Source organism: Pezoporus wallicus, unplaced genomic scaffold, assembly GCF_028554395.1.
Source record: "Pezoporus wallicus isolate ANWC-B61680 ecotype Strahan unplaced genomic scaffold, APGP_CSIRO_Pwel_v1 contig_6401, whole genome shotgun sequence".
Lineage (NCBI taxonomy): Eukaryota > Metazoa > Chordata > Aves > Psittaciformes > Psittacidae > Pezoporus > Pezoporus wallicus.
The window spans coordinates 223,688-241,940 of record NW_026638608.1 but is presented as its reverse complement, the minus strand read 5'-3'; the positions used below and the strand labels follow the sequence as shown (position 1 = coordinate 241,940).

Genomic DNA, 18,253 nt, shown 5'->3' with positions numbered 1-18,253 from the left:
AGATACCCTTCTCTTTAAACTTAACCCTCTCCCTTCCAAAGAATGCCTGGAATTTCTACTATTTCCCAGCAGAGAGTGGAAGGCAAAGACTTGGCATGGGGCAAGACAGATAAGAGCAGTTGCCTTCTCTAGCTAGGTTTTGTTAACTCTGCATAATTGCTTAGGGCATGTGATGGTTAGAGGGAGACACATACATGTCTGTCAGAGACAGACTACAAATTACTAGTATAACTCCAAGCAAACAAAATCTAGTTTACAATGTGGCTGTGGTATATAAAACACCTCTGTAAAACTACAGTATAATTCAACTGCTGCACGTTTAATTTGCAAAGTAATGATATACTTTCCCCTCTCAAAGACTGCCACTTAGGATCACTAAGATGTTGAATGAAGTCTCTGCTGTCTTCTGGGACACATGTTGAAGGCTGATTGTTGTTGGAAGCTTCTCTAAGCAAGCCACATTTAAATACCATGTTCTGCAAGAGGGCCCATATTGTGTCGCATGTGAATTCAAGTTCCTTTACCAGTTGAAAATCTGGGTCAGAGCAATTTGCTTACATTTGAAGTCCTTTTCTGAAATTAATGGTATGTGGGATTTAGAGTTGTAGATAAAAGACAACCGGATAGTCTGCTATTATATCTGTTCTGCATCATGCATGTACCATCTACAGTTTTCCTGCTAAGCTTTGTTCACATGTACAGCCCACTTCTTCAGCAGTTGCACATTCAGCATACTAAGGATATTATTCTTGGCCATCCTGTTAAACTCACAGTATAAGTTAAATGCACAGTAGGGGGGCCTGCTGGGTTCTCAACAGTTTTTAGATGGCTACAGATTATAGCTGGCCAAGGGTGGAAGTTTTGATAAGCAGTCATGAAGTTGAGAGCTCTATTCAAATAGGATGTTGACTAGCGCTGACTCTATCTCTGTCACTTCTCTGGTGATAACTAGATTACCCAAATGTTCTATGCTTAGGGCTACATCAGACCACCGCTTGGAAGCTCCAGTTAGTACTACATACAGCTGCCAAATCGCTTAGCTAGATTTCACACAGGGATCACACAGAACAACTGTGATGGTTCATGTTTATGTCACTTTGCCATTCAAGGAGGTACTTTTGGATTACTAATACCTTGTATGACTTGGGTGCTGGCTATTTCAGAGATTATTTATTTCACTGTATCAGGACAGGCAATTGTTAGCTGGATCCTAGGATAGCCCACAAGTTTAAACCTCTCCAATCTGGAAATTTGGGTGGTATAATATCTGGCTCAGGAGTCCCACCCAGAGCTAAGATCCTGCCCAAATTTATTTTGGTGCTTCTTCAAAGAAGAAAGACAGAAAGGAAGGAAATAAGAAAGAAGCCTAAAACCGCAACACAAATTTGCAAGTTAAGCTTACTGACAGAACTGACCTGCAAAGTGCAAAACAATAACAGAGAATGATGATATTCACACGTTCTCATAGTATTCCTCCGGGTACAGAATATCACATTTTCCTAATGCAAGCCACTCTGGAGTGACAATCAATGAAAGACATTAAGTACAATAATAATATTTGGTTTAGGATAAAAATGTGGTTCCTACCTATGGGCTTGTAAAGGAAAACTCAGCAGAGTCTTACACTTCTTGTAGGTAAATTCTGAATTTTCATCCCCTTGTTCACAAGCCAGGCAGAATAAAAATATCCACCTACACTAAACCAAAGGGAGCCACTCGTAACCCAGACACAACCACAACAGACATTCTCCACAGTCCTTGGCTTAATAGAACACTGCCTTGTGGTTATACCCACCACTAGGATTTCATCTTGCAAGTTCTAGCACGTTTAATTTATTCCAGGTCATACATCAAATATAATATCGAAATTTAAGATGGCATGCGAGATTGAGGCTTTCTTTTGCAGTGCAAGTAGAAAGAACACTGTTGGGATTGCTGGTGCATGAACATATTAATACACAAACACAAACTTGTAGCCATCACTCAAGAAAAACAATTGGTCTTTAAGAGGGGAAAAAAGTTGTAAAAAGAATCAATTCCATTAAATAGCTCTATAAATCAATTCCACCAAAAATCAATGGGAAACTACATCCACAACGTGCCAAGTAACTCTACACATCAGGTGCAACTGTCCGTAACAGTGGCCATGTAGCAGCTCTGCCTGATGGGGATTCAGGCAGACATGGGCTGGAGCAGGAACTGAATTGCCCATGCTGCCCTCCAGCTCCCTCCTGCAGTGCTTTCTGCCCCATGAGCTGCATAATGGGTCAACAACATCATTCACTTCCAAAGTTTGCGTATCTGCGTGATGGAGCCAAAAATGGGAGCAGACTCCTGCTCACAGGCTATGGGGGCCCTTGCCTCCAGACACAGAAATGGGCAGTCCCTCCTAAAGACAGCAGAAGAGAACTCATGTTACTTGTTAGAGCCAGGCATCTGATATGCCCAGGTCTGAAACAAAGCATGGCTTTGGGATTTTCCAGCAAGCTTTATGCCACAGCAAGTGTCCCAGAGGGACACTTCCCCAAAGGGAAGCTGACTTAGACACAGACACGGGGAGGGTGATGGAGGAACATTCAGGATCTGGGGCCCAACAGCCACCAGCATGCAGTAAGACACAGACCAGTTAAACAAATGACTTTTTTAAACACAAGCTCGTGAGTTCCACATTGTGGCAGTCTTTACTGTTCAGTGACTCCCCAGTGACTGTGCCAGGCCACTATCCTCTCACTTTCAAAGTGCAGCTCAGTTGCATTTTCACATTCATAGGCTGTGGATGCCCCTTCAATGACTGGAGAAACCCTTGGGGCTTTCATTTTGTGCTGTCAGCTCTCAGATGACTTTGGAAACACCCCCCTTGGGGTTTTTGTTCTGTGTGGCAGAGCAGAGAGGGCACGGAAGATTCTGGCTTTGTTAAAACCTGCAGAAAAATTCATGTCCTGTGTCTTACCCTTCATGTCCTCCACATGTGCTGTCATGTCTCTGGGCCTATTATAGACACACACTATTTAAGAAATTCAGACATAGCATTTTTGCAATGGAAAAATTTGATGAGTTAGCCTCTGCTGTTCAGCACTAAGTACCAAACCCCATCTTTTCCTGTTGTAACTGAATGCCAAGTGTAACTGAGTTCAGTTATTCCACACAGGAACACTCATGTCTGGTATTATTCACATATATTTCAAATAGAGAAAGAGTCCATATGTGCGTGTGTATAACAAATAATGATCAATTTAATGAGAGGGCTTGAGACTGTCCATCGCAGGGAATGAAACCATCTACTGCTTCTCTCCAAGGCCCTGTGACCCAGCTGCAGGAGGGATCTGATCTGCAAGTTGCATCTTAGCTGTTGGGCCTAATCTTAGCAATGAGCACCCTGAACCTACTGATTTCAATAGGAATTGAGAGCATTCAGTATCAAACCTTCCATCAGTCACAAGTTTTCCCTAGACATAAGGGCACGCAGTTCTGGAAAACAGGACTTTGACACAGGCTGGAGGTTTGAGGTCAAGAACAAGTGGGAATTGTACAAACAGAGGCTTCAATCTAACCACTGGTATTGAGCAAAACAAAGCAGCAACACATTAAAGTTTTTATCTTTTAGAATATTCCTTAGAACTTTTATCGTATGACTCTTCCGCTCCAGAAGAATTAACCAAACATTAAAAAGTATACTAAGGGAAGTGGAAGGACATTGTCAGTAGAACAGCCAGATTTTCCTGCAAGTCAGTTAGATGTTCCTCATTTTCCCTGTCCCTAAAGAGAACTGCAATGATACTTTCTTATTTACTGGTATATCAGTTTCATACAAGTCAGGCAATAAAAGATTTGAGCCAAGTGGCTTCAATATTAGAATTGGAAGGATGTTTTCAGAGAGTTTTAAAACATGGATCTTATTGTAAAGAGAGTCTTCATGCACCAACAAATGCTACACAAACACTTGCATGCGTGTAACCCTAGACTATTCTGTGAGTCTCTGAAGTTGTGGAGTAGCTTACAGTGAAGAAATTAGTGTTACATTTGTGAAGGACAGACCAAAACATGGTGCAAAGTTTGTGGGGAAAGAGACAGAGAAACCAGGTAGGAATAGGCACAGCCCAGGGAATGAACTGGTTACACTGATAAAGCAGATAGGTAGAAATGTTTGGAAAAAGCAAGTATGTTCACAACTGAGCATTCTGGAGGAAGCAAAGAATCCAACAGGTTAGACAACCAAAGCATAAATCGAAATAAGCAAACACTACGGACTAAGAGTTGAAGCCAGCACAGAGATCTGAGGTGTCAACTTGCATTTAAAGACTATCATGATTTAAATCATACACCAAATTGCATAATAGGCAGATGAGATGAATTGAAAGATTAGTTTATGGAAATAAGACTCGAAGAGAGGATTGTAAGGATTTGTTTTTTTTTTTTTATTCCTGCTCCTAAACTTTTCTATATTCAAGGGGAAAAAATTTAAATCCCATTTCCTGCCACTATAGGGCTAAAACGTTAACACCGTATTTCATGGCAGCGTGGACCAGGATTACTGTGCTGACTTGTTCTTAAAGAGCAAATACATTCTAGAAACTAGATTCGGAAGGAGGTAGATTTCTTTCTGCCAAATCCTCTGACAAGAAGCAGGAGGGAGAAAACATATTTTTCTCTAAGGCTTCTGGGGATTAACAGAATTAAAGAGTCTGTTGCCCTCAGTAGAACTGATGTACTCTTGCAGTTGGACTTACTCATTCAGTCATTCACTGTAGAGACTGATTTCATATGAATAATCATGCTTTTCTTTCCTACTTGGATGAAGTGCTTACACTCTTTTCAGTGAAAGCAAAAGAAAATACTTTATTTACATCTAAAACATTAAGTTTTTAAAACAAGCCAGAAAGCTCTTATGAAGAAAATCCAATGACCCATCAGAAGGAATGAGTTTAATGCCAGCCAACGAACTGCCTCTTAAAGAAAGATTCAAACCGCTACCCATGCTGCCATCCCAGCAGAGCCTTCACTGACACAGTAGTACCTCTGTCTATCTGGACTTCACTTTGTCAAAGCCTTTCAAACGGAGAGCACCTAGGCAGTGAGTGTGACACACATCCAGCAAGACTCGGAATGTCTTGCCTGTTTGCTCTTGAGCTTCTGAACCGTGACCTCAAAGCAAATGAATCTGAGGAGAAAATACATTAATCAGCCATTCACCCAGCCGGGCTCAGGATTTTCAACCCAGGGACCTGAATCAGCTCTATCGCCTCCCACGTCTTTCCTGATACAATTAGTCAGCATCTGCCCTGGCTGCCAATTCACTGCCTCTCGGAGCGGGGGGACAAGCAGCTGCAACTCCCCTGCCCGCTTCCTACTTCTTAACGGGAATATCTTACTGAACTGGGCCTGGTGGAGGTTAGCATCCCTTCCCTCTGTTCAGGGACACACAGGACCTGAGAACAGCTACCACTTACAGCCTGATTCCCTGCTCCAGCCCAAGTGCAGGTTCAGACGTGTCCCAGCCGCACCTCTCCCCACCTTGGGCCAAGGCCATGCCAGCTCCACACACCTGTTGGAGGCTTCCCCACATTTTAAGGGAATCCCCAGAAGGGGATTTGCAGGTGCTCCGCTCCCTTCAAAGAGCTCAGGCAACAGATCAGCCTGGGAAACTGGACCCAGAGCATTCAATGTGGCCCTCTGACCTAGTCCATAACGTTCTCACCCCACCAGGCTGAGCCTGAACTCCATAGCTGAGGGGTTTGAAAGAAGCATGTGCTTTTAAAATCCAGATGAAGTTTTGCTAGGGGAACTTTGCAGAGGCATCACTTGTGTATCCACAGGAGTTTTGCAATTCTGGGTTACAGGTGATAGCAGCAAATAAACAGGCAGGCAAGTCAGGGTCGGAAGCGGGCTTTTACTTGAAGCCAGCCTCACCAGGCACTTCAAAAATAAATAAAACCCCCAAGCAGTTCTGTTTTGCCCAACAGCTATAAAGCTCCAGCCCCGCTCCTCCAGCTGGATTGTGCAAGCTCTTACTCCAGACTGAGTTCAAGCAAAGTGCCTGAGTAAGCACTTGCAGAATCTGACCCCCCCGTCAGTTATCTCTGCTGCACCTATTTGTGCCTTGCATTGCAAGCTCTTTACCCAGGGACATGGTCTGGGAGTATATTGTCAGCTGCAATGTGCTTTATCTCCATTTATGGCATTAAATCTAATTTGTGGTGCCAAGTGCAGCATTACCCTTACAATGACATCTATTAGAGACAGTTTCTCCTGAAGACTCTGATCTGACCAACAACCACTTTGCACCGTTCATTCTTTTATTTTATTGCAAAACCACCTCTCTTCTTCTTTAATTTCAGACATTTTGTTAAAAAGCAGTAAGACAGGCACTGAATTACGGAAATCCCACACCCTGGCATTACACTGACTTCAGTCAGGATGCTGACACCCTTTTCCCCGAAGGTCTGAAAACCTGGGAACTGAAAACAAAAGCAAAACAACAAACTTGACTGATTCATCTCCAGTGATGTCTAAGTTTAGCAGAGGCAGGCTTGCTTCCCCTGTGCCAGTCAAGCATTGCTGGTGGGCACCCAGCCCCTTCCCCTCCCTGGGCACAAAGGAGGGAGGACTGGGACAGCAGCATGGCACAGCATGGAGCAGTTCTTGTGGAAAAAAAGGCTGCAAGTTGCCCTGAAACGCTGCGTCCTGCATGCCACAAAGGACAGCTGCTACCTTCTCACTTACAAAAACGTGATCCCAGCCAGTCAATCCACAGAGCTAACACTGTCAGATACCCTCCCACTCACCACCAGTGATGGTCAAAGCCATTGTAATGAAGCAGCTTCCCCTCCACCTCAAAAGGGGACATGCTTTGCTTTTTCTCCAAGAAGGCTTAGGGGAAGTGCTTTGGGTTTGGTTGGTGGGTTTGTTTTTTTGCTTTTTGGTGAGGGTACAGCCCTAGCTGTTACAGACAGACACAGAGGTCCATGGTCCATGCGTAACCACAGAGGAAGCAAGCGCAAATAGGCAAATATTCTGAATAATGGCAGAGTAGATTCACATGGAAACTTGCTTGGACTCACCTGGAGTCCTTTCCCCCTTTCTTGTCCAACCAGTTCATGGATGGGGAACATCCCAAGCCTCTGGCATATGGTATTAGATTCTCTGGGTATTAGGTAGAAAACTAGTGATAAGTCTTTTGAAACACTACGGCTGGCGTCAGGTAAGCCAGGTCTCGTTTCGTATGAACTCTCAAAATTTGGAGGGAGAGGGAGATTTTGTTTATTTGTTACAAGTGCAAGAGAGAAACTGGGGTGCTTAATCAGTCATTTGCGTGTACTGGGAGTGGAAGCTGGTTTGTCTGGCTATGGCCATGGCTTCTGTTCTGTATGGAAGAACCCTTCTGCAGCTTTCAGAAACTCATATAAACATCTCAAAAAAGGTTATATGAAGATGGCAGAGACACAGCTGTAAATCTCTGATTAGTAATTATGAAGGCATTATGAGATCCTGGGGTGGAAAGGACCTCTTTGCTGGATAGGCAAATATTTTAATACATACTCCAGTGTTCACTGTTCCAGCAGGACCCTTGAAATATATTTTCCTTTCATGACTGTCCTCTATTGTTAGTTACACCCTCATGCAGCTTTTAAATAACAGTGTGATTTCCAGTACTACAGCACTATCAAACATACTAGTTTTTCTCTGCAGTTGGTTCCACTTACAGGATACTGAATTATTAGTACAGCATTCAGCTTGAAACCCTCTTGCACAATTAACAGGGTGAAATATTAGACAATAGCAGCCACTACTGTTATTTACTGTTCATTAAATGCTAATGGAAATTCAGCCCATCTGCAAAATACCATGTCCTTACACAGGCAGAATCAAGCAACAAATCAGTGGCAAACAAATTCTCATATTCAACTCTTTCTTTTAGCCACCAAAGTAGATTGTCAGAATGAAGGTAATGGCTTACAGTCCTCTCTCTGTGCTCAGGTCCAATTTTCCCTTACTCAGGAGCTAAGGAGTATCACTAGAGTAATTAAAGCCATCACTTATAAGTAGCAACCAGACACTGGGAGACCCAGCAAACTGGGATAAGCCAGCTGACTACAGCTACTAAAAAGAGGTCCACACCTGGGGAAATACTCAAGACATTCCTTCTCCAGAGGCACCACCCATAATACCAGGCCAACAGTCTCAAACACCTCTGCGTCTTGGACGGATATGCAGAACCGCATACATTAAACCACTTTTCTTGGAGTTCACTTAAGAATGCTGCCAGCTTGTAAACAGCAGAGTTGGGTTTGCAGCCAACACAGTTTTTACCTAGAGCAAACGGAAGTGCTTTTCCAAGAATTTCCAAGACTGTTTCGTCACGCAGGACGCCGGTGCTGCACCACGCAGCCCAGGGAGGAAAGACAAAAAAGACAAGCTGCTGCTCTGCGCATCCCGAAAGGGGTTAGTTAGAGGCATTTATTTATTCCCAGGAAGAAACTGGCAGAGCAAACCAGACCTCCAAAAAACACCCCAGTGTTTGCTGCAGGGGGATAAAGTCTCGTTAATATTTTCAATGCTGTCACAAAAAGTGAATAGTTTTTATAGTTGGCATGTTGCAATTTTCATTACAATTCTGAAAGCCTGGTTTGATAAAGTACAGCGGAGACTAAGAAATGTAGCATTTCTGAAGGACTGGAGAGCAATCTGCTCTCTTCTTCCTCCCCCACTGTGGGTTGTGCATAATACTGAAGCCTTAGTCCTTTGGCAGCTTTACCATTTTGAAGCTGTATTAGAACTCTGTGTAAGATGACAGCATTTACAAGCCCTTGCTGAGGTCAGGGTCCCATTGTGCAGACTTTTAAGTATAAGCATTTATAATATAAATATACAAGATAAACCAAGGACGTTGTATTCTCTGTACTTTAAAGATGAAGAAAACTTAAGCTGCTTAACTTCCTTCATGACCAAAGCATGGAAAATTTAAATCAGTGATAGAAACTGAACCCAGAATTCCCTAGACCACACACTCGTCCGGAAGTATTAGATGTGTGCATACCTTTAACCACTGCACCAATTCATAACAGTAAGTACCTATAACCAAGTTTTCTGGGTAAAACTTTTTGAGTCCAAAGTTACATTACTTTTAAAACATGCTCAGCCAAACGTCAGTCTGCTGACACCTGAAGAATTACATGACAACTCTCATGCCAAAATACCTTTTGTTGAGCATTTTGGTACTACAGTTCTGGCTATATACAACTCATAGATGTGCACAGACCTTTATTTTTAGTGGATTCTCTGCCATCTACAACTTTGGTAGATATTTTTCCTGCCTAGAAGGACATCCACATTTTTCTCTGAGGACAAGACATAATCACGTCACTAATATCACATTATCAAAGAGCATTTGAACTGCCTGGAAAACTAACAAAGAGCCTTTTTCAAGGACTTGAGAAGTTTGATGCAAAGAGTTCCACGTGAGCATCATTCTGAATACTTCAAGAGGGTAAACAGAAACTAGGAATAACGAAGCACCTCATCCTTCCAGGGTAAATAACATTAAATAAAAGCAGCATCAGTTCATGTCTCACTGCACCCTGGCATAATAGCAAACCTGCTTGTAAATAGGTCTTGTTTATTAAGTCAGTCTTCAATATTTTTTTGGTAGTGAAGTTCTGAGGCAAGTCAACCCCTAAACAGAGAAAGCCACTACTTCACTGTTTCATCCAGCCCGGGCACTTATCTTACCTTTTGCATCAGGAGCCTTTTGTAAAGGGACAAAGAAGATGTTTTTTTCAGTTTTAGTTCAAAAACTAGTTCTTTCAGACTGCACACAGCAATTGATATTTGAGGAAGGGCAGAAGGGCAAGAAAGCTTCCTTCCCGCCAAATCAAAACTAGGTGTTAAGAGACTAACATCTGCTAGTTCTAAACTCACAGAAGAGGAGCATAGCTAGAAAATACTCAGTTCCCTTTTGCTTAATGAACATTTCCTTTGCTTTGCATTTAAAATGGAGCTGAATAAGAATTACAGAGTAAGTCACATAGGAAGAGACCTGGGAAGGTTGCCAGAAAGTATTTTGAGGAGAAAGTATTTTGAGAGGAAAGTATTTTCCAAATATTTTTATTTAATACTTCAGTATACTCAGATTTAGCATTTCATTGAATTTAATGCTATATAAGAAGTCGTTTGATTCATTTCTCAGAAACAATAACATAGTATATTAATTTTGTTTCTGATTTGCATGTTAAATCATAGCTTGAATACATTAAATCCTGCCCTCCTGCTCAGCAGAAAATAATACCAGATTTACTTCAAAGTTATTTTTAGTTGCACATCCATACATGTTTTAATAGGTAAAAACCAGTGAGATCCAGTCTTTCCACTGGAGAGTAACTAACAACCACACAGACAAACAAGCAAGCTTTAAAGTAAGGTTTCTTGTTGGCTGATTTCAATTCTCAGTTAAAATTGGCAATGCAAATTACTCCATCCTGTTCTTTATCGGGCAAGAGAAAAGGTTTCCAAACTGTCAAACTGGCTGGTGGCATCTTGACAGCAGATGGAAATGCAGTAAGTAGAGTCCTACATGGCAGTGTCTTTATGTGACTCCTGGAAAACTGAATCCACATACTGAATGGTTCTTTATACAACGGGAAATGAGCACACATTTAGGGGAAGGAATCTGCTGTACACCCCTGTCATCTTAAACCAGGCCAGGAATGAATGGGACTAGCCCAGCATGAAGAGCAGAGTGAGGTTGTTTACCATATGAGGCCTCTTCCCCAGTCAGCCTGTAGTGTATCTCTTAAAACTCATGGCAGAAGACTGAACTGAAGGCAATTTTATCTTGCACAGTGTTTGGTTTGGAGGGGGAAGGGAGTGGATAGGGCAAACTGATATATTATTGAAAGCTACCTCCTCTTCCTTCACCCAAGAGACTGAAGGACAGCGAGTGCCTCAGGCCAGCATACTGACATGAAACGCTTTCTACCTTTCATCGAGAACCTGGGTGAGGAAAACGTTGGCAAGTTTTTCCATCCACTATCGAAAGCTGAAAGAACAAGAGGGAGTTGTTCCACGTCCCTGCATAGATCTCTCAGAACATTCAGTGACAGAAGCAAGAAGTATACCCTGTTTTCAGGGCTGTCTTTACTAGGAGAACAGCCCCTGATGACAGTGTTGAGCAAGAAACTCCCTGCACTTCTCTAAACTCTTCTTATTGCCAGCTGAAGACTAGGACCCTTCCTCTCCCAGCTTAGCTGTCAGTGCATGTGTTTTCTTCTTTACTAGGAGAACAGCCCCTGATGACAGTGTTGAGCAAGAAACTCCCTGCACTTCTCTAAACTCTTCTTATTGCCAGCTGAAGACTAGGACCCTTCCTCTCCCAGCTTAGCTGTCAGTGCATGTGTTTTCTGCACTTTCCGCAGGAGACCACAGCAGTTTGTCATTTCCACATCAGCAAGAGAGTCAGTGCTGAAGGAAGTTTCCCACAATAGGTCTAGTTCCAAACCGCTGTTTGAAGTTTTTGGTTTAAAAGATCACTCTTTAGCCCCTTCAAATCCACAGTGCGCACATCTGAAAATGTTACATAGTACGTATGTAATCGCGGATAAACAACATTCCCCTCCCCTTTTCATTAAGTAAAATCAGTAACTGGAATCCCTGTTTAGTATTTGTGATTACAAGGATCACCCTCCGCCCTGCCCTGGTCAAACAATACGGGCTCTAGGAAGGCACGAGAGCCGTCATTTCAATAATGCAAAACCCTGTTGCTTCCACTCCAGAACAGCTGACTTGAAGTGCACGCTAGGCTGTGCTTATTAACAAAATGAGAAATCTGATCTATAGAAAGAAAACAGTATGTGAGGATTAATCCTGGATTGCAGTTTGTGGCCAGCACTGGGCCGTCATCCAAACACAGATGAAAAAGAACAGAATTTCTCCCACCTGTCACTTCGAGCAGGTACAGCTATTGCAGTGTTGTAGTCTCCTCCTTACAGCTATTGTAACAACCCATTTTATATCAGCTTAAAATTGAGGATTGACCTCACTGTTTCAGTTCTTCCTTGTTTTGCGGGAGCCAGCACTGGAGGGTGAATTTTCTTTCCAGGAATTGCAAACAAGCGTGAGTAACTCACAAGTTTGGACAGCTAGCTTGTAATACGTGTACACTTCAAGGAAAGAAACCCAGCTTAAAATTGGCATCCTGTTGGAACCTGGAGACGTAACTGAACAAGAAAATACAACTCTCTGGAACTCTTTTTTCACATTTTTTTCTGCTGGTTTTGAGAGCAGTAAGCACACAGTCACCCCTGATTAAAAAAAGACCTAAACAAACCAGTGCAGATGCTTTGCCAACAAGCTACTGCTCAGCAGAGTGAAATCTCGACTGCAATGCACTGTCCTTGTTCCCGATACTACAGCAAGATAAAAACCAATTGAAGCAGCCCTAGATGTTTAATCACTGGAGCAATCCACAGCAAACCAAAGGAGAAGTCATCTTTATTTTCTAAAAGATGTTCTCCTGCTTATGGTTGGGACGATGCTCTGTTGTGGCAATCCCACAGCTGAGCCCTGTTAATTTTTCTCCAAGCCCAGCAGGGTGGGCATGTCCCCCTCTCCATTGAGCCTCGCCTGTCACAGTGCAGCCAGTATAATGGCTATGGCACAAATGTGATTCTGCTTTCTTCCACTCCACATTTGCTGCTGCACTGCAGTGAAGCTTTGTGGCAACATTCTTCCCTGAATGTTGTCAGAAACTGCAGTTTTGTTCATACATTTTCTCAGCCAGGTTTGGTTAAGGGATGGGAAACTGGGTTTTCAGTAGAGAAAACATGGCATCCTCATCACACCAAACCCTCTACCTATCAGGCTACGATATGTTCATCAGACTGGATGAGAGGGTTAAATGCTGCAGTCAGCACAAACAGGAGTTCTGCGATGAAGGCAAATGCACCTTGGTTTTCAAACATTATCCTATTTCCCTACATCTATCACCAAAGAAGGTAGCAGGAGTTCAGAGAATAGCCACACACTATTTTCTATACAAGGTCAAAGCAATGCACAACACAGTCTATGTTTGACAGTTCTTAATTACTACGGGCTGTAAAAATGCCAGAAAATGAGAACTCTCATTGCAAGTCCTGCTGTTCACTACTTCAAATTTCACGTTGTGACCACCGATTTTGGGCTGTGGTGGCTGGTTTAGAGAGTTTCAATCCATTACACAGCCAAAGTGATTAGCATTAGGTTGTGTTCTAGTTGTTTTAAATGACTAATCAAAATAAATTGAACCGGTACCCTCCTGAAATAAGGCCTCTCACCTTCTCTTCCTCTCCTCTCTCCCCCGACTCCTTGTCACACATTGGCTTCTGCCAAGCAATTCAGCACTGACACTACAGCCTTTCACGTGATACCAAGTGCTTCAAGCATCTTGCAATACTTATTACTATCTACACATCCATAAGTCATTCTGCCCAGCAACGTATGTGAATACTAACGTGAGCTATTTCTTCATGCATTAAAGATTTAGAGCTCTGCCAGATCCTTGGAAGAAGCTTCTTTCCCAAACACTGAAAACCCATCCTTTTTACCTATGTGCATCTCATCTGCATTCCCCATAGATTAGGGAAGCAGGACGTACAAAAAACCTGCCATATCCTCGGGTTCTCCCATTCTTCCTGCTCACACCCCTGCGGCCATGCAAGTCTGCCATGCTTAAGCAATGGATTTTGGACGCAGAAGAACAAGGCACTTCCGCAGGGTTCCCTTACCCGTGTTAGAATGGAAAGTAACAAATGTAAGAGGTTGCTTATTCTTACTGCTGATCTCCTCCGGAGCTAAAATGATATGTCAGTAGCAGGTGGCAAGTTTGAAGACATCCCCCCCTCCCTTCTCCTTTTTTTTTTAAATAAATATAACAAAGGGCACACAGATTTGACCTAATGGGTCAACCATCAAAAGTTAAACTGATTTCAATAATTAGACCTAGAATGTCAGGCACCACTGCAAATAATTGCTCCTAATGCTTTTAGGATTAGATTGCTAATGAAAAGGCGCAAAAGGAGGCCACTTGCAGTTGTGGAAATAAGTCAATTTTCTTTCCATATGTCATTTTCCCCATGTATTTGCTGTGAAATCCTAAGGACTCATTCACAGCTTTCTCTCCAGAGCCACTGTAGTATATACAATAGTTCTGAGTCATACAAAATAGTAGTAAGTCATCTTGAAACACTAGTTGTTTATACAGTGTATTTATCAAGCACAGCAAACATCTGCTCATAGTTCTGACATTTTCCAATGAAAGTGACTATTGCATATTGTTTTCCCCTTTAATTTGTGGAAAAACATGGGAGCCATTCAAATATAAACAGCATTCCGCAACAAATTTAAACCAGTTTTGGCCAAAGGACATTTTATTAGCAGAATGCAGTGTTGATGCTCTTCTTAACTTGTTTCTGGCTGCTCTCTCAGATTCATTCTAACGGCTCAGTGACATCCAGGGTGACTTGCGGAACCCTCTGCTCGGGCTCATATATAATGCAGCAATTCGATGTAAAGGTTGCGCCCGCCCCACTCGCGGATGCTGAACGCGAAGTTCCGCGCCTCAACAAGCGCCGGGGCTGCCCGAGTTTCCAAAGGCAGCAGAAAGTTCCCAATCACCGATTCCCCGCGCGTATCCGTACGCGCTCCCCGGGTACAGCGCGGCTGGCACCCGCGATAACAGGGGCGCGGGGGGTGCCCCGAGAGCCGCCACCTGGGACCGGGCCAAGCGGAGTCAATAATTGACTTCTCCGTCCTATACAAAAGGGGCCGGGAGCAGGCGGGGAGCAGGCTGGGTGCTGCGGGCACCGCGGGTTCCCCCGCGTACCGCGCACACAGCCTCCACCCCCCCACCCCACCCCACCCCCTCCCCGCAGGCTTTCCTTTGCTTTTAAATGCAACCAGAAAAAAAAAACAAACAAAACAAAAAGCGCGGCTCCCCCGCCGCCGAGCTGGCACCGGCACCGGCGCGCCTGGGGATGTGGAGCGCGGCCCGGCTCCGCGGCGCCGTTCCCCCGGGACCGGGCAGCCGCGGGCGGCTATCAGCCTCCCGGCTCCCGGAATTACAGCGTACCGCGCCTCGGCAGCATAGTGCCGGCCTGGACGGACAATTGAACTGGTTTTATTTTAAAGCGGGGGGCACAGCTCTGCTCCCGGCTGGCGGGGCCGGGGAGCGCGCCTTGCCCCCGGGCACAAAGCCGGCGGGCAGGGTCCCGGGAGACCGCGGCCGCGGGAGGGTGCGCGATCCCGGCTCCGTCCATTGCGTCCGAGCGGTGCCGTAACAAAAGCCAGAGACCCGCAGCGAAGGGCAGAGCGAGCGGAGCCGGCGGGTCCTTCCCTCCGCGATCGCGAACGACCACGGGGGGCGGCGGGGAAGCGGGGAGCCGGGGCAAAAGTTCACCGTGGTCCCGGTGGGGCAGGGGGTGCTTGGTGGGGCCGGCGCTGGTGTTGGGGGATGCCGGGCCTGGCTCGTCTCCTAGCGGCCCCGCGGATGGACTGCGGGGGGGATGGAGGCGATGCGAGTCCCGGGAGCCCCTTCCCTGCCCTCTCCGCCACAATGCGGCCGGATCCCCAGCACAAACACGCCCCCCGGCACCCCGAGGCTCCGCTCCCTCCTTTCGGGGGGTAAAATCAATTAAAACAAAATACGGCTCACTCGCAGGGGCGAGAGGGGATGGGGAGAAGGCTGCTGCCGCTCCGGGGCTGCCTGCCCGCCCCGCCGGTCCCCTCCGCGCCCGCCGGCCCCGCGGGCAGCAGCTGCGGCCCCCGCCCGACCCCAGCGCCGCCGGGGAAGGGGCACCGCGCACACACACACACACACACACACACACACACACACACACACACACATACACACAAATGGCACGGGAGGAGGGGGAAAGTTTTCAGCCGCTTCAACCAAATAACCAGCATTAGCGATCCCCAGGCAGGCACGGTGGCCGGCTCACCGTATGCACGCCCCAGCCCCGAAAGCAAGTGGGCAGCGCGCCGGCAGAGCGAGGGGAGGGGGCCTGGGGCACGGGGAGTGGGGTAAAGGGGGACAAGAAAATGACCCCCCTGTTCTTTTCAGTGGAGCTACCGCTGGTGCCGGGCACGGCTGCTGCAGGGCAGGGAACAAGGGGACACCGCCGCCACCCCGGCGACTCTCCCGAGCGGCCCCGGGCAGATGGGCAAATGACCGGGGCTGCGAATAAAGAGCGGGGAGCGGGGCTGGGCTGCACGGCGGAGCCCGGCAGCGCCCGGCCGGCCGAGCGGGACCCGCGCCCCGCTCCGCGTTACCTTCTTATTGCATCTGGAGCAGCAGCTTTTCTTCCCCTTCCCCTCTCCTCCTCCTCCTCCTCTCCCTCTCCTGTCCTCTCGGTTTATACCAGCCTGTTCCTCATCTCACAGCCTTCCTCCCAGCGCCATCTTGCAAGCTTGTGACGTTGGGAGCCGCTCACCCCTGACCCACATTTGAATAGAAGCCAAAATGAAAAAAAGAAGAGGAGAGAGAGGCAGAGAGGAGAGAAAGAGGGGGAAGAAGAAGAAGGAGAAAGAGCGGAACAAGGGGAAGCAGCAGCTAAGCAAGTGCTCTGCCAGGGTGGAACAGCATCGGCTCCCGCTCCCTGGCCAGCTAGTTTAGTAATAAGCAATTTCCTGCTTTTGCAATAAATGTTGCCGCGGCGGGGCTGGGAGAGGGACGCGGAGCTGGGTCGTTCCCACCGAGGGACCAGGGCTTCCCCCATCCCTCCCCACCACCCGCACCCCGACCCCAGCCCTACCTCCGGCCACCCGAGTGCTGCTGCTCCCGCCGGGTTCCGACCACTGAAAAAGGCATTTGTTAAGGTTATTTCTCCCGTCACTGATGTCTCAAGTGTGAGTTAAGAGAAATGATACAGATTAGACATGTATTGGAATCCGAAATGAGGTTTACACACAAATTAGGAAAACATCCTCGTGTATAGGTCAATTTGCATATTAGCTTTTTATCGCTCGTGTCTGTTTGTTAAGAACTGACAGTGTGTTTTGCACCACCCAAGGCACAGATGAAGACATGGCCTTTGCACCCACAGAATCTGTAGAAATCTAAAGTTTTAGTTCGTGCTTTTTTCTTTTATTCCTTTTTTAGTTGCTTACCTATTGGAAAGATATCGAGGGGAAAAGTTATTTCTGTTTTGCATCCCTGGTCCTGCAAAGACTTTTATGCGTGCTTAACTCTAAGCACATCAGTAATCACACTGAGCAAGCAGGGGCTATTTGGATGTGCACAGCCCACAAGCTCACACTATTATTTTGTAAAATGTGAACTGATACCATCTCAATTTTCCTGACCATTGCCACAAAGTACAACTGTGCAGAAATCGGAATTATACCTTTGTAGCACTTTCTCCCTCAACAGCTAATTAATTTGTAGTAACAGGAGTGATGCATATAAACATTTTTATTGTTGTCATGCTCAGGTCTTCCTCTATCCCGTGTAGGAATCACTGTATTAGCTGCATGTGCGAGATGACGTTTTCTTTTCTTCTGTGCCCTCAAAGCCACCTATAACCAAAACTCTGTGTAGCCTGAGCAAGGTGATTCATTAGTGAAGCTGAGCCTACCATTTAACACATCTCTAAGAATTCCCTAATAGCCTCCACGCCAGCGACTCTCAGCCACTTCCTGTGCAGATCCCTGCAGTTTCCCTGCGCTTCAGCTGGACCCCAGCTGCAGCCTAAGCTCTCCTTCCTTGATAATAATGGTATTTTCTAGTTGCTCATCCAGAGTTCAAAGTTTTTTTGCATGACATGGTTTTTTTTAGCCCTACCAAAGTGGCTTGAGGAGCAAATAAAGATAAGGCAAATCACAACAGCCGTATCAGAAAGTTCTGGACTGGTGGGTTTGTTCACAGTACACCCAATAAAGAGCAGAACACTTTAACAGTGGTGAGAACAGCAAACCGGACTGTCAGCACAAGACCCAGTGAAGTAGATAAGGATCAATTCAAGACTCTTCCCCCCACCAGGAAAGTTAATTTAAAATTGGTGGTGCAGCTCTTGGCTGTATTTTAAAGCTAAGTGGCCTTGCAAATAGCCAGGGAGGTGTAGGTAGCCATTTGCTTCACGCTGTGCCAGAGGAATTGGTAGGCAAATACACAGAAGTCCTTGTGCCATGTTATCTAAACAGGGAGAAAATGCATCATAGAGTTATTTCAAGCAGGTTTAGACATTTGGGTTTAGAAATAGTCACTTTTGTGAATCTCTGTGTG

The 18,253-nt window shown here is 45.6% G+C and overlaps 1 long non-coding RNA gene across 4 annotated transcripts in view; it reads left to right on the top strand.

The window, feature by feature from the left end:
- LOC130600250 (uncharacterized) overlaps window positions 1-18,253 on the top strand; it is a 217,446-nt gene that overhangs the window by 154,407 nt on the left and 44,786 nt on the right. The window contains exon 5 of one of the 4 annotated variants that reach the window (XR_008972411.1): window positions 13,605-13,978. The exons of the other annotated variants lie outside the window; for them this stretch is intronic. This is a non-coding gene — a long non-coding RNA (uncharacterized LOC130600250). Of the gene's footprint in view, window positions 1-13,604; window positions 13,979-18,253 lie in introns of those variants that run through there. 4 annotated transcript variants of the gene reach the window in all.